Raw genomic sequence first — 16,611 nt, 5'->3', positions numbered from 1 at the left:
AGCATGGTATATCTCTCCATCTATTTATATCATCTTTAATTTCTTTCATCAGTGTCTTATAATTTTCTGCATACAGGTCTTTTGTCTCCTTAGGGAGGTTTATTCCTAGATATTTTATTCTTTTTGTTGCAATGGTAAATGGGAGTGTTTTCTTGATTTCATTTTCAGATTTTTCATCATTAGTGTACAGGAATGCCAGAGATTTCTGTGCATTAATTTTGTATCCTGCTACTTTACCAAATTCATTGATTAGCTCTAGTAGTTTTTCGGTAGCATCTTTAGGATTCTCTATGTATAGTATCATGTCATCTGCAAACAGTGACAGCTTTACTTCTTCTTTTCCAATTTGGATTCCTTTTATTTCCTTTTCTTCTCTGATTGCTGTGGCTAAAACTTCCAAAACTATGTTGAATAAGAGTGGTGAGAGTGGGCAGCCTTGTCTTGTTCCTGATCTTAGTGGAAATGGTTTCAGTTTTTCACCATTGAGGACGATGTTGGCTGTGGGTTTGTCATATATGGCCTTTATTATGTTGAGGAAAGTTCCCTCTATGCCTACTTTCTGCAGGGTTTTTATCATAAATGCGTGTTGAATTTTGTCGAAAGCTTTCTCTGCATCTATTGAGATGATCATATGGTTTTTCTCCTTCAACTTGTTAATATGGTGTATCACATTGATTGATTTGCGTATATTGAAGAATCCTTGCATTCCTGGAATAAACCCCACTTGATCATGGTGTATGATCCTTTTAATGTGCTGTTGGATTCTGTTTGCTAGTATTTTGTTGAGGATTTTTGCATCTATGTTCATCAGTGATATTGGCCTGTAGTTTTCTTTCTTTGTGACATCCTTGCCTGGTTTTGGTATCAAGGTGATGGTGGCCTCGTAGAATGAGTTTGGGAGTGTTCCTTCCTCTGATATTGTTTGGAAGAGTTTGAGAAGGATGGGTGTTAGCTCTTCTCTAAATGTTTGATAGAATTCGCCTGTGAAGCCATCTGGTCCTGGGCTTTTGTTTGATGGAAGATTTTTAATCACAGTTTCAATTGCAGTGCTTGTGATTGGTCTATTCATATTTTCTATTTCTTCCTGAGTCAGTCTTGGTAGGTTGTGCATTTCTAAGAATTTGTCCATTTCTTCCAGGTTGTCCATTTTATTGGCATAGAGTTGCTTATAGTAATCTCTCATGATCTTTTGTATTTCTGCAGTGTCAGTTGTTACTTCTCCTTTTTCATTTCTAATTCTACTGATTTGAGTCTTCTCCCTTCTTTTCTTGATGAGTCTGGCTAATGGTTTGTCAATTTTGTTTATCTTCTCAAAGAACCAGCTTTTAGTTTGGTTGATCTTTGCTATCGTTTCCTTCATTTCTTTTTCATTTATTTCTGATCTGATCTTTATGATTTCTTTCCTTCTGCTAACTTTGGGGGTTTTTTGTTCTTCTTTCTCTAATTGCTTTAGGTGCAGGGTCAGGTTGTTTACTCGAAATGTTTCCTGTTTCTTAAGGTGGGATTGTATTGCTATAAACTTCCCCCTTAGAACTGCTTTTGCTGCGTCCCATAGGTTTTGGGTCGTCGTGTCTCCATTGTCATTTGTTTCTAAGTATTTCTTAATTTCCTCTTTGATTTCTTCAGTGATCACTTCATTATTGAGTAGTGTATTGTTTAGCCTGCATGTGTTTGTATTTTTTACAGATCTTTTCCTGTGATTGATGTCTAGTCTCATAGCATTGTGGTCGGAAAAGATACTTGATACAATTTCAATTTTCTTAAATTTACCAAGGCTTGATTTGTGACCCAAGATATGATCTATCCTGGAGAATGTTCCATGAGCACTTGAGAAAAATGTGTATTCTGTTGTTTTTGGGTGGAATGTCCTATAAATATCAATTAAGTCCATCTTGTTTAATGTATCATTTAAAGCTTGTGTTTCCTTATTTATTTTCATTTTGGATGATCTGTCCATTGGTGAAAGTGGGGTGTTAAAGTCCCCTACTATGATTGTGTTACTGTCGATTTCCCCTTTTATGGCTGTTAGTATTTGCCTTATGTATTGAGGTGCTCCTATGTTGGGTGCATAAATCTTTACAATTGTTATATCTTCTTCTTGGATCGATCCCTTTATCGTTATGTAGTGTCCTTCTTTGTCTCTTCTAATAGTCTTTATTTTAAAGTCTATTTTGTCTGATATAAGAATTGCTACTCCAGCTTTCTTTTGATTTCCATTTGCATGGAATATCTTTTTCCATCCCCTTACTTTCAATCTGTATGTGTCTCTAGGTCTGAAGTGGGTCTCTTGTAGACAGCATATATATGGGTCTTGTTTTTGTATCCATTCAGCCACTCTGTGTCTTTTGGTGGGAGCATTTAGTCCATTTACATTTAAGGTAATTATTGATATGTATGTTCCTATTCCCATTTCCTTAATGGCTTTGGGTTCGTTATTGTAGGTATAGTCCTTCTGTTGTGTTTCTTGCCTAGAGAAGTTCCTTTAGCATTTGTTGTAAAGCTGGTTTGGTGGTGCTGAACTCTCTCAGCTTTTGCTTGTCTGTAAACGTTTTAATTTCTCCATCAAATCTGAATGAGATCCTTGCTGGGTAGAGTAATCTTGGTTGCAGGTTTCTCTCCTTCATCACTTTCATTATGTCCTGCCACTCCCTTCTGGCTTGTAGAGTTTCTGCTGAGAGATCAGCTGTTAACCTGATGGGGATTCCCTTGTGTGTTATTTGTTGTTTTTCCCTTGCTGCTTTTAATATGATTTCTTTGTGTTTAATTTTTGACAGTTTGATTAATATGTGTCTTGGCGTATTTCTTCTTGGATTTATTCTGTATGGGACTCTCTGTGCCTCCTGGACTTGATTAACTATTTCCTTTCCCATATTAGGGAAGTTTTCAACTATAATCTCTTCAAATATTTTCTCAGTCCCTTTCTTTTTCTCTTCTTCTTCTGGAACCCCTATAATTCGAATGTTGGTGCGTTTAATGTTGTCCCAGAGGTCTCTGAGACTGTCCTCTGTTCTTTTCATTCTTTTTTCTTTATTTTTCTCTGCATCAGTTATTTCCACTATTTTATCTTCCACCTCACTTATCCGTTCTTCTGCCTCAGTTATTCTGCTATTGATCCCATCTAGAGTATTTTTCATTTCATTTATTGTGTTTTTAATCAATGCTTGATTCATCTTTAGTTCTTCTAGGTCCTTGTTAACTGTTTCTTGCATATTGTCTATTCTATTTCCAAGATTTTGGATCTGGGAAATAGAATCTTGGATCAGCTTTACTATCATTATTCTGAATTCTTTTTCAGGTAGACTGCCTATTACCTCTTCATTTGTTAGGTCTGGTAGGTTTTTATCTTGCTCCTTCACCGGCTGTGTGTTTTTCTGCTTTCTCATTTTGCTTATGTTACTGTGTTTGGGGTCTCCTTTTTGCAGGCTGCAGATTCGTAGTTCCCGTTGTTTTTGGTGTCTGTCCCCCGTGGCTAAGGTTGTTTCAGTAGGTTGTGTAGGCTTCCTGGTGGGGGGGACTAATGCCTGTGTTCTGGTGGTTGAAGCTCGATCTTGTCTTTCTGGTGGACAGGTCCACGTCTGGTGGTGTGTTTTGGGGTGCCTGTGGCCTTATTATGTTTTTAGGTATCCTCTCTGCTAATGGGTGGGGTTGTGTTCCTGCCTTGCTAGTTGCTTGGCATAGGGTGACCAGCACTGTAGCTTGCTGGTCGTTGACTGAAGCTGGGTGCTGGTGTTGAGATGGAGATCCCTGGGAGATTTTCGCTGCTTGATATTATGTGGAGCTGGGAGGTCTCTTGTGGACCCGTGTCCTGAAGTTGGCTCTCCCACTTCAGAGGCACAGCACTAACTCCTGGCTGCAGCACCAAGAGCCTTTCATCCACCCGGCTCAGAATAACAGTGAGAAAAAGTAGAAAGAAATAATTAGTAGAAGAAAGAAAGAGAGATTGAAAGAAAGGAAGAAGGGAAGTAAGGAAGGAAGGAAGGAAGAAAGAAAGAAAGGAGGGAGGGAGGAAGGATGGAAAGAAAGGAAAGAAAGGAGGGAGGGAGGGAGGAATGAAAGCAAAAGGAAGAGTGAATGGAAGAAGAGAGGGAGGGAGGGAGGAAGGAAAGAAAGAAAGAAAGACAGGAGGGAGGGAGGGAGGAAGGAAAGAAAAAGAAAGTGGAAAGAAGAAGGGTGGGAGGGAGGGAGGGATGGAGGAAAGAAAAAGAAAGAAGGAAAGGAGGAGCGGAGGGAGGAGGGAGGAAGGGAAGGGAGGAAAAAAAGAAAGAGCAGGTAAAATAAAATAGAATAAAGTATGCAATATAGTAGCGTTATTAAAATTAAAAAGTAATTATTGAAAAAAAACACGGACCGAAAGAACCCTGGGACATATGGTGGAAGCAAAGCTATACAGAGAGAATCTTACACAGAAGATTACACATACACATTCACAAAAAGAGAGCAGGGGGAAAAATCAAAAATCTTGCTCTCCAAGTCCACCTCCTCGATTTGGGATAATTCGTTGTAAAAAGAGGAAAAGGGCGAAAAGTCTGAAATCTTGCTAAGTCCACCTCCTTAATTTGAGATAATTCGTTGTAAAAAGAGGAAAAAAAAGGGGGGGAAAGTCTTAAATCTTGTCCTCAAGGTCCACTTCCTCAATTTGGGATGATTCGCTGTCCATTCATGCACTCCACAGACGCAGGGCACATCAAATGGACCGTGGAGCTTTAATCCGCTGCCTCGGAGGCTGCACAGAGAGATTTCCCTGTCTCTGCTCTCACAGCTCCCGGGTCTCAGCCTTGGACCTGGCCCCGCCTCTGCGCGTAGGTCGCCGGAGGGCGTCCGTTCTTCGCTCAGACAGGACGGGTTTAAAGGAGCCGCTGATTCGGGGGCTCTGGCTCACTCAGGCAGAGGGGAGGGAGGGGAATGCCCTCTCCTCGCGCACCAGGCAACAAAAGGGAAAAAAGTCTCTTGCCTCTCCGGTAGCTCCAGACCCTTTCCCCGGACTCCCTTCGGGCTAGCACTAACCCCTTCAGGGTCTCTTCCTGCCGCCAGCCCCAGACCTCTCCCTGCGCTCCGACTGAAAGCCGATACCCGAGCCTCAGCTCCCAGCCCCGCCCGCCCTGGCGGCCGAGCAGACAAGTCTCTCGGGCTGGTGTGTGCCTGAGGGCACCGATCCTCTGTGCCAAAATCTCTCTGCTTTGCCCTACACACCCCTGTTGCTGTGCTCTCCTCCGCTACTCCGAAGCTTTCCCCCTCCGCCACCTGCAGTCTCCGCCCTCGAAGGGGCTTGTAGTGTGTAGAAACCTTCCCTCCTTCACGGCTCCCTCCCACTGGTGCAGGTCCCGTCCATATCCTATTGTCTCTGTTTATTCTTTTTTTCTTTTGACCTACCCAGGTATGTGGGGAGTTTCTTGCCTTTTGGGGGGTCTGAGGTCTTCTGTCAGCGTTCAGTAGGTGTTCTGTTGGAGTTGTTCCACGTGTAGATGAATTTCTGATGTATCTGTGGGGAGGAAGGTGATCTCCGCGTCTTACTCTTCCGCCATCTTCCTCCGGCTCCCCCATACACTGTTTTCTTGACTTTGACTCCCTTGAGCAATTTGAGCGTCTTTTAAAAAGTAGTTTTAAAATTTTTATCTAATAAGTCTGCCATCTGGTCTTCCTTAGGGACAATTCCTGTTGATATATTTTGTTCCTTTGACTGATTCTTAATTTCCTGCTTCTTTGTATGCATTGTAATATTATGTTGAAAACAGGACATTTGAGTTTTATAATGTGGTAACTCTGGAAATCAGATTCTCCCTATTTTCCTGGGTTTTTTGTTTCTAAGAAATTGTTGTAGGGTGTCTCTGGGCTAGCAATCAGCCTGAGGTGTAAACTTAAGTGTCTCAGGTCTTTTCTGTGCCTCCATCTTTCCCTGGGCATGTGTGGTGACTTTCTAGATTCCCTGTGTATGTGGTTACTCTTGAATGTTCTAATTCTTAAATGGCTGGTCCCCAAAAAGGGTTAAAAGGAAAAATGAAAGGAAAAAAATATTCTGTCTCTTTAAATCCCATGGAAGTCACTTCAACGAGAGGGGGTGACAACAATGGCACTCTGCTTCTGCATCTGCATCTCCATGATCAGAAGTATAATTGGTGATATTTGGAGGACATATTTTTATTGTCCACTCTGGTTCCCACAAGCCACATGTAAACCACTCCAAGAATGTGGGCAAGGTTACCTGCCATGGGTAACCTTGGCAGGATAGCCACTACTAGGCTAAGAGCTGAAACTGACCAAAATTAACCATGATTTTTCATTTAAGCCTTCCCTTGGAAGCTGCAAGCTTTTAAATATGATCTAGAGCTCCAAAAACATTACATCAGTCATATTCTGCCAGCACAATTGTTCTCTAGGTAGGAAGATGGAATCCTGGCACTTCCTACTCTACCATCTTCCCTGACGTCACTCCACCAAGAATGTATTCTCAATCCTTATCATCACCTTAATCCACGTTTTCTTCTTCTTTTGACTTAAGAAAAACATTCCAAATAAATGTTTACATATGTTTTACAACATATGTAACCTGAAGGATAAATTCTACCATTGGCTTGAATTTAGGCTTCGGACATCAGGGCCTGTTTTATTCAGCTTGAGTGGAAATTAGGCTTATTGTTATTAATAAAAGAAAGGTGCTTGAAACTAATAAAATAACAACTGACATTTATGGAATGCTTACTAGATACTAGACACTGTACTAAAGCTTAGGTTACTTTGGAGGCAAACCCCAGTGTGACTGAGAACTTCAATTCAGAAATATAAAAATCTATATTTTGAGTTATAATATGTTTGAAGTCTTAATTGTATCAACTGACAATTATTCAAGCAGCACTGGACTTCAGATATCATGAGTTACTCACCATCACCTACCCAGCCAGGTATATATGTGGCCCTATTTGGTGGACACCTTAAGCTTCTCATAGCAGTGTTTGTTTGTCCATGAACCTGTACTTATAAGCTATATTTGCCATTTTCTTTATAAGTTGTAAAATATCTGGAGTAGACTCCATCATTCTTGAAAGAATCAGCACCTTGTTATAGAAATGAAGGAATAAGTTATTATTGCAAAGAAAAAGAGAAATTCATGCATTTTCTAACTCAAGGATATGGCCTTTATAAGCATATACCCTAGGTTGGGCTCTCATCTTCAAACTGACCCTTTAGAGAATATTTCCTTTATGCTCTGCCAGAACACAGTATCTTATTGAATTCATATCTTTGAGGTATTATAAAAAATATATTACACACACAGATAAATATATATGTAAAATAAATACCTCAATTTTGTGGCCCTTGTCACTTTATATTCAGATTATTTTGGTACCCTTCTTATTGATTTCTCAGCCAAACAGCCTACTTTTGCTTACTTTATCTAAACACTTACTTTTAGTATTGCTTTCTTTTATCTCTCCATTCAAATCAAAAGGGCCCCACTAAAGAAAATGTCTTTGCTTAGGAGTTCTCATCCTAGTCAACTACAAAATACCTATCTAGACTCATTCTTACAGCTATTGCTCTGCTGATTCATTAACTCTGGTCTGACAATGGGAAACTTCATCTACTATTAGAATAAACATTTTGGGGAGCTCAGAAATATTGTATCATCTGTATACCTGTTATCACGAGCATTGGAGTTATTCACTAAATTTCTAACACATTACTCAGGGAGTTTTAACTCTGTAAGATAGATGTTATTAAACTGATGTCCTTGGGCCAGCATCATCTGCATCTCTTTGGAACTTGTTAGAAATGCACATTTCTGGGCCACATTCTAGGAGTAGGAAGGGGTCCCAGCAACTTTTGTTATAACAAACCCCTTCACGTGATGACTATACATACTAAAGTTTGAGAACCACTTCTCTAAATCATTTTAGTACCACTACTTTCTTAGGTGAAAGCATTACAAATTAACTAAGTAATCAGTATTAAAACCTTGAGCAATGATAACAAAATGCAGGTAAGTTTTAATGTAGCATGGAAGGGATTGGGAAAAGGGGAAGAAGAGGCAGGGGATGGTTGTGGAAAACAGTTATATCTGATGAAGGCACTGAAGTGTGAGTGTAGGGAATTTGAAGCTGTACCAAAGACCAATTTCACCTTCTAAATTTTTCTCAGGACCAACTCTAATTGAGGATAGTGTTACAAAATGATTGAATTAATTACATTGCAAACGATACTGATAGAAATCTGTGATAATACAGTTGTCTACCATATTGGGTTTTTCCTTGCTCAATGACCCCTCAAAAGAAGGTTCAGTTCCCAGAATAATCCAGTCTGGGAAAATGTCTTTGAGCACCACTCATCCACACAAGGAGACAGAGCATGGCCAACACTATATCTTGTTTCTTGTCAGACAGATCTGAAGGACCTGATGCCCCAGTGCTGATCCCTCCTCTCTTCTGGCATGACTACCTGTTCTTGGGCCTTAGTTCCCCAGAAGTATATGTGCACTTTGTTCCAGCAGTTGGAATTTACTCCTGCCTGTCATCCCTTCTTTGATAAGAGCCTGAGTTCTACCACTTAACTTAATCTGACTACTTATGCTTCACCCTTCCTGGCCAGGTTTTCTTAATCATGTGCCCCTAAGAAATGCTTTTGCCACCCCAATCTCTTGAATGAGGCCTTTCTATATGATGACAGACATTGGTTGTCTAGATGACAAACAATAATAACAACCTTTATGGAGTGCTTACCATGTGCAAGACACTTGCAAATCACTTTGTAGGTTTTACCTGGATAGAATGTCCTGCTTGTCCTGCTGTTTATCCATAATCTGCATCCATTCTTCTGGTGCCTGTCTCTCTGCCCCACACTGCCATAGGGACCCATAACATACCCTGAGTTATAAAAATATAGGCTTATTCATAAAAGCCTGTGAATTACCTGCACCATTATCCAGAAGTTACAAAACTTCTGTATTCCCATTATTTGATTCAATGAAAGCAGTCACACTGGCTCCAAGAATGGGTATTATACCCTAGTAGAATTTCTGCATAAACAGTCATTGGGCTGGGGAAGCTGTTTGTGTCTTTATTCATTTTAGCATTCACCATGATTGGAGGCACAGAAGAATTTGCTGCCTGAGAATTTACTGTTATAGTTAATGTTTCTGGGTTTGCTTTTGCTTGAAGAGTGTAAGTCCAAACACCACCTAAAAATTCAATGGAAATATCAGATACCAAGCTATTTTCTGTGTGTTCGTTATCTATTTCTAAAGTATAATTCTTATAAATGTAGTGTAGAATAAACAGGTTTTTGCAAATTTGTACAACATCCCACAGATGAGTGCTGTGGCAGTTCGGACAGGGGACCTAGCCAAATGTCATGCATAATGTCTCTACCTGGTGTACTCTCTGGTGGGAAATATAAATCTTGAAAGATTCCCTTCTTTTTGGCCTTTATCCTTTGGTCTCAGAGTGCACAGATTGTATAATCCTGGTTGGGCTTAATTAAGAAGGAGGCTCTAATGACTAATACACTATGTTGAAAAGACTCCCCACAATTAGTCTTCAAAGTGCTTCTTGCCCAACCTGTACTTTACCCTTTTTTTCCTTCCTCCTCATATATAAATTCTTTCTTCTTTTTTCCTCCCATCTAATTCTTAGGATTACACAGAAAGCACATTCTATTTTATCATAACTTTGAAGATGATACAATTATTGGCACTCAGTTAAGATTATATGTATGATATTAAACAATTTATTTTAAGCTTTTGAAAAAATTTTAAAGAGAAGAAGTCTAAAAGCTGATTGCTTACCTTGCAGTTCCTGGAATACTGAAATAGGCCATTTTGTAATCTTTATCTACTGTGAAACTTTCCACTGATGTTCCATTGGGATCCCAGAGAGAAATAACGGGAGGCTGTTTGTCCCATGTGACAAGAAAGAATGTGTCCTTTCCCACAGTGCCATCAATTATTACAGTACCATTCATCCCTCCATTACTGTTGAGTGTTAATCACTTACTTTCAAGCTGTTTAAATATACTTTAAAAATTAATAACTGGGGAAGAGAGTAATTTTATTCTTTTTTCTTTTTTAGCATAGCTCTTAATTTCTGGCCTGAGAACAAGCTTAAATATGGCATACTACCATAGTCTTGTAATCTCTCTGAAAGCTGACTGGGATGTGACAGTTGTCAGTCAGAAAATGTGGAAATATAGGGCCTAAGGACAGGACAGGCTATAATAAAAACATTAGAGTAGGAGAATGGGTTTCACAATTGGAGATATGGCTTTATTATTTTTTTCTTAGTTGTCTTAGCAAACACTCCAGATTTTAGCATTAGAGGGTGTTACAACCTCAAAGAAGAATTAGCTGTAGGGCATGTGTTTGTGTGTGTGAATGTGTGTGTATGCATGCACTTGTGTGAGTGTATTTGCTCATCTTAATGGTGATTCAAAAGAAAATACTTATTGGTGCCTAGAGTATTTGAGTAGAGACATAATGAGGAGGGCCTCAAGATAAAAATGAGGACTAGCAAATAATTGAGAAAATCTTTCACTGATCTTCCCCAATGTGAAATATTGAAGTAATTTTTCACATATGATAGAGTAAATAGCCCCATATGATAGAGTAAATGCGTTCAAGAAGAATACAGAAATGGCAATCTATTCTTTATGTAAATTGCAGTCCTGAGAAAAAAGTAAATGAAAGATAGGACCATTCTCTGGGAAGGACTCTTAAGAAGAAGTTTTTCAAAATCTTTGTGGATAGTTCTTAGGAAGAGTCAACTTTACCCAGTGACCAAGTAAGTGTTTCCTGGAAAAATGGGAAAGTATCATTTCAGGAAAAATGGGCAGCATCGCTTGTAGCTCAACTCAGTCCTAAACCCACCTTCACTTGAGTTCTGAAGGAAGAGAGTGAATTCTACCCTTCAAACATCATTGTTTTGACAAAAATCTCAGTCTTCTGTAAAGTCTTTGAGTGGAAAAAGTATTACTATCAAGTTAAATCTGAATGTGAATAACTTCTTTAGACTCCTACCAGGAAGATCTAATAAAGAAATAGAGCTTTGGCTGTATAAGAGTACTAGGAGAACATACTGAGTAAATAGTGGGACGCAGCCTTTCCTCTGTATTCCAGTGGCCACCACCACCCAAATCCAAGTTCCCATCAACTTATGTTTGGTTATTGTAACAGGCATCTAGCTGGCCAACATATTTTACAAAGTCCTACCCATCATATTCATGAATCTAAATTAATCTTGCAAAAATTTGTTTAATTTTAAATTTTCATTATTTAAGAACTTACTACAGATATTACAAATGAGGGGAGCAGAATTTTCAACTGGTTCCTCCACTCCCTTTGAGAACTCCATGCTCAAAACATTGAGCATCACCTTTATGCAAATATTTCCTTTCTGGCTGATTTCCCTTATTCTGCTCTTACACTTTTAACTGCCTTTTGAGAATTCCACTTAAATGTCCCACCAGCTAGTCAAAGTTACCAAGGCTCAAACACAACACAAAATAATATGTTTGAAATCAGTTCTCCCTCCTTGCTTCTCAGTTTCAGTCTGTGGTATCATCATTCCTTAGTCAACCAGGTTGACAACCTCAGAAATGACCTCTATTCTCCTTCAGTTTTTACTCTAGTTTCTGCCATACTAGATCTTCAGACCAATCTGTACAACAGTTTGCAGGGTATCTCCAAACCATATCTCCAGACCAATCTGCATATATTATTTACCCCCATATCCTACAACTTCTGTACTTCTCATATTGGAGAGTAGAGGAAAATAGGTTTACTTAGGTAATAATTGGCAAGTTTTAATATAGGCAGTGATTTGATGAACTAGCACATGAGATATAGGAGTCTTGGCATAAAGTGACATGATATAGACAGTGAGAATGAATATATAGAGAAACAGGTTTTTGTAAAATATATTTTGAAAGAAACAGGCTGCATTGACATTATAATGGAACATGAATGGAGAAGAAACAAAGTTTTCTCAAAGTTTTTGAATCTAAATAGTGATAGTGCTTTTGAGACACAGAAGTTGAGAAAAGGAGTTAAATTCAGAAGGGTAGATAAAATAGAAAGCCAGTGAAAAAAATGGTTGAAGAGGCAAGAGAAGAACTAGACCCATAGATACACAATGATTATTCACTCTCTTTCTCCTGTTCAATTATTTTCCAAAATATATTCCTTCTTCCAACAAGCCAAGTTCTGAGGTGCATTTGTTTAACTTTGAATCTATTTCACAGGTGTCAAGTGGTGGGGCAGGGGGGGCATGGAAGTATGATATTTTTAAATGAATTCCTAGAATAATGGGTGCTATATTATTGGACAAAGTCTAACTTTGGTAGGGGAAATTTAACATTACTAAGTTTTGATGTTATTTCTAATCTAAACCATATGGGAAAATAAAAAGAAACAACTGTTACATATGCCAGTGCTATTTGTTCACAGTCCTTCTTTCAATTTGTATTTACGTACTTTATTCACATAACTAGAAAGGCTAGAAATTCACAATTTTCTTACTGTCTTTTTGATCATTTCAAAAGCTGAAAACTTCATAATGAGTCCCAGGAGTTTTAGCTCAGAAATATCATATGGGGCTTCCCTGGTGGCGCAGTGGTTGAGAGTCCGCCTGCCGGTGCAGGGGACGTGGGTTCGTGCCCCGGTCCGGGAGGATCCCACATGCCGTGGAGCGGCTAGGCTCATGAGCCATGGCCGCTGAGCCTGCACGTCCAGAGCCTGTGCTCCACAACGGGAGAGGCCACAACAGTGAGAGGCCCGCGTACGGCCAAAAAAAAAAAAGAAATATCATATGGTTTCATATTCCAAGTGAGGAAATGACACACGAAGAACTTCAGAGTCTTGTTCTGGTCTTGATTTCATATTATAATTTAGTACTACTACTTTCATTATGTGAAAATCTGGTTTACATCCATGGTAAAATACATAAGACAATCCCTGAATTACCCATCCATAAAAATTAAAGGTAATATATATTTAGAAAAAAATGTAGTGGATTAACTTTATGCATTGGTTTGTTAAATGGTAAGTAATATCTATTTACATTATTAAAGCATAATTTTGGACATACTTTTTTGGGTATAATTTGTTTTCTACTTTTAAGTCATTTACTATTGTATTCACACACATAAACTCTAATTTCATCATGTAGTTGGGTGAATAATTTCATATTAAAGTCTTGATTTTAATTAAAAATTTACTGTAAGAGGGGATGGAAGAAGGTATTCCATGCAAATGGAAATAAAAAGAAAGCTGGAGTAGCAATACTCATATCAGACAAAATAGACTTTAAAATAAAGACTGTTATAAGAGACAAAGAAGGACACTACATAATGATCAAGGGATCAATCCAAGAAGAAGGTATAACAATTGTAAATATATATGCACCCAACATAGGAGCACCTCAATATATAAGGCAGATACTGCCAACCATAAAGGGAGAAGTCAATAGTAACACAATAATAGTGGGGGACTTTAACACCCCACTTTCATCCATGGACAGATCATTGAGACAGAAAATCAATAAGGAAACAAAGGTCTTAAATGACACATTAGATCAGATGAACTTAATTGGTATTTATAGAGCATTCCATCCAAAAGTGACAGATTACACATTCTTCTCAAGTGCACATGGAACATTATCCAGAATTTACCACATGCTGGGCCACAAAGAAAGCCTCAGTAAATTTAAGAAAATTGAAATCATATCAAGCATCTTTTCTGACCACAACACTAGGAGATTAGAAATAAACTATAGGAAATAAAACAAAAAACACAAACATTTGGAGGGTAAACAATATGCTACTAAACAACCAATGGATCACTGAAGGAATCAAGAGGAAATCAAAACATACCTAGAGACAAATGAAAATGAAAGTACATGATCCAAAACCTATGGGATACAGCAAAAGCAGTTCTAAGAGGGAAGTTTATAGCAATACAATCTTACCTCAGGAAACAAGACAAATCTCAAATAAACAACTTTAATTAACCTTACACCTAAAGCAACTAGAGAAAGAAGAAAAAACAAAAACTAAAGTTAGTAGAAGGAAAGAGATCATAAATATCAGAAAAGAAATAGAGACAAAGAAAACAATAGCAAAGATCAATGAAACTAAAAGCTTGTTCTTTGAAAAGATAAACAAAATTGATAAACCTTTAGCCAGACTCATGAAGAAAAAAAGGGAGAGGACTCAAATCAATGAAACTAGAAATGAAAAAGGAGAAGTTACAGCCAACACCACAGAAATACAAAGGATCATAGGAGCCTACTACAGGCAACTGTATGCCAGTAAAATGGACAACTGGAAGAAATGGACAAATTCTTAGAAAGGTACAATCTCCAAAGACTGAACCAGGAAGAAATAGAAAATATGAAAAGACCAATCACAAGCACTGAAATGGAAACTGTGATTTTAAAACTCCCAACAAACAAAAGTCCAGGACCTGATGGCTTTACAGGTGAATTCTATCAAACATTTAGAGAAGAGCTAACTCCTATCCTTCTCAAACTGTTCCAGAAAATTTCAGAGGAAGGAACTCCCAAACTCATTGTATGAGGCCACCATCACCTTGATACCATACCCAGACAATGATGCCACAAGAAAGAAAATTACAGGCCAATATCACTGATGAACATAGACACAAAAATCTTCAACAAAATACTAGCGAACCAAATCCAACAATACATTAAAAGGATCATACACCATGATCAAGTGGGATTTATCCCAGGGATGCAAGGATTTTTCAATATATGCAAATCAATCAGTCTGACACACCACATCAATAAACTGAAGAATAAAAACCATATGATCATCTCCATAGATGCAGAAAAAGGTTTTGACAAAATTCAGCACTCATTTATGATAAAAACTCTCCAGAAAGTGGACGCAGAGGGAACCTAACTCAACACAATGAAGGCCATATATGACAAACCCACTGCAAACATCATTCTCAATGGTGAAAAACTGAAAGCATTTCCTCTAAGATCAGAAACAAGACAAGGATGTCCACTCTTGCCACTTTTATTCAACACAGTTTTGGAAAACAAACTTATGGTTACCAAAGGGAAAAGGTGGGGGAGGGATAAATTAGCAGGTTGGGATTAACATATACACACTACACTATACAAAACAGATGATCAACAATGACCTACTGTATAGCACAGGAAACTCAATATTCTGTAATAACGTATATGGGAAAAGAATCTGAAAAAGAGAATTATACATGTATGTATAATTGAATCATTTTGCTGTACACCTAAAACTGACACAACATTGTAAATCAACTCTACTCCAATATAAAATAAAAATGTTTAAAAAAATCAAAAACAATATGTGAAACAAACTTTATCTTGATTCAAGCTATTCCAGAAGATAAATCTAAGAAAAAAGTTATAAAACCTATTTTTAAAAGCCAATTTAATACAGTAATTGATACTCATAATGTTTTTACTAAATCATCCTGACAATTTAAAATATGTATCCTCTACTGTGTTTAAGAAGTAGCATTTGCAAATGCTATTTATTTTTAAATTGTCTTTTAATGTTACCAAATATATATATTTGCTCTTTAAATACTTGGTCCTACAAACTCCCATCATTTTTTTTTTTTTTTTTTTTTTGGCCGTATGCGGGCCTCTCACTGTTGTGGCCTCTCCTGTTGTGGAGCACAGGCTCTGGACGCGCAGGCTCAGTGGCCATGGCTCACGGGCCTAGCCGCTCCGTGGCATGTGGGGTCTTCCCGGACCAGGGCACGAACCCGTGTCCCCTGCATCGGCAGGCAGATTCTCAACCACTGCGCCACCAGGGAAGCCCTCCCATCATTTTTAAAGTGCTTTTATGGCCATTGTAATTTATTTTGTCTCAAGTAACCCCCAAAGTAGTCATTTTGTGGTCTTGTCTCCATTGCTTACCATTTTTCCATTTCCTCATTGTCAGCTATTGTCAGGATATCTCAATATAGCATCTCTTTAACCTTTCTAATTTTCTGATTCTGACCCACACTGGTTGGAAAATCTGGAGGTCAACATTGATAGAACTGTATCTTTTGAAAAAGTGAATAATTCCCCTCAAGAGATGGGAAGTCTGTGAATTTTAATACATGGAATTATAACATCTTTCTAGTATTCTATGATTATTTGATGCATTTCAGCCAAAAGTTTCCACAATTAAGCTCCAATAAAGATGTTTAAAAAAAAGATATTTAAACTCCAGGAGATAAAATTTGTACATAAAATCAAAAAAAAAAAAAAAAAAAAAAAGAAGTAGCATTCACGTATACACACTACCAAATGTAAAATAGATAACTAGTGGGAAGGAGCTGCATAGCACAGGGAGATCAGCTAGGTGATTTGCGACCACCTAGAGGGGTGCGATAGGGAGGGTGGGAGGGAGATGCAAGAGGGAGGGAATATGGGGATATATGTATACTTATAGCTGATTCACTTTGTTATACAGCAGAAACTAAGACACCATTGTAAAGCAATTACACTCCAATAAAGATGTTAAAAAAAATTAGGGTGAAAGAAATACTTTTCCAGATTAAAAAAAAAAAGCCATTGAAAACATGCAGTTCATTTTCATCACATGGCTGTATATCTAAGATAACAG

The 16,611-nt window shown here is 38.1% G+C and overlaps 1 pseudogene across 1 annotated transcript in view; it reads right to left on the bottom strand.

Annotated features, from left to right (window-relative positions):
- LOC307064602 (calcium-activated chloride channel regulator 4-like) overlaps positions 1-16,611 on the bottom strand; it is a 149,585-nt pseudogene that overhangs the window by 118,975 nt on the left and 13,999 nt on the right. The window contains exons 9-10 of the transcript in view: positions 8,902-9,169; positions 6,879-7,049 (exon numbers count right to left, since the gene is read on the bottom strand). The product of the transcript in view is annotated as a calcium-activated chloride channel regulator 4-like (transcript). The remainder of the gene's footprint in view (positions 1-6,878; positions 7,050-8,901; positions 9,170-16,611) is intronic.

The sequence above is a fragment of the Hyperoodon ampullatus genome, assembly GCF_949752795.1.
Source record: "Hyperoodon ampullatus genome assembly, chromosome: 2".
In the NCBI taxonomy this organism is placed as follows: Eukaryota; Metazoa; Chordata; class Mammalia; order Artiodactyla; family Ziphiidae; genus Hyperoodon; species Hyperoodon ampullatus.
The sequence above is the reverse complement of the archived record's forward strand: the minus strand, read 5'-3'. Positions and strand labels throughout refer to the sequence as shown.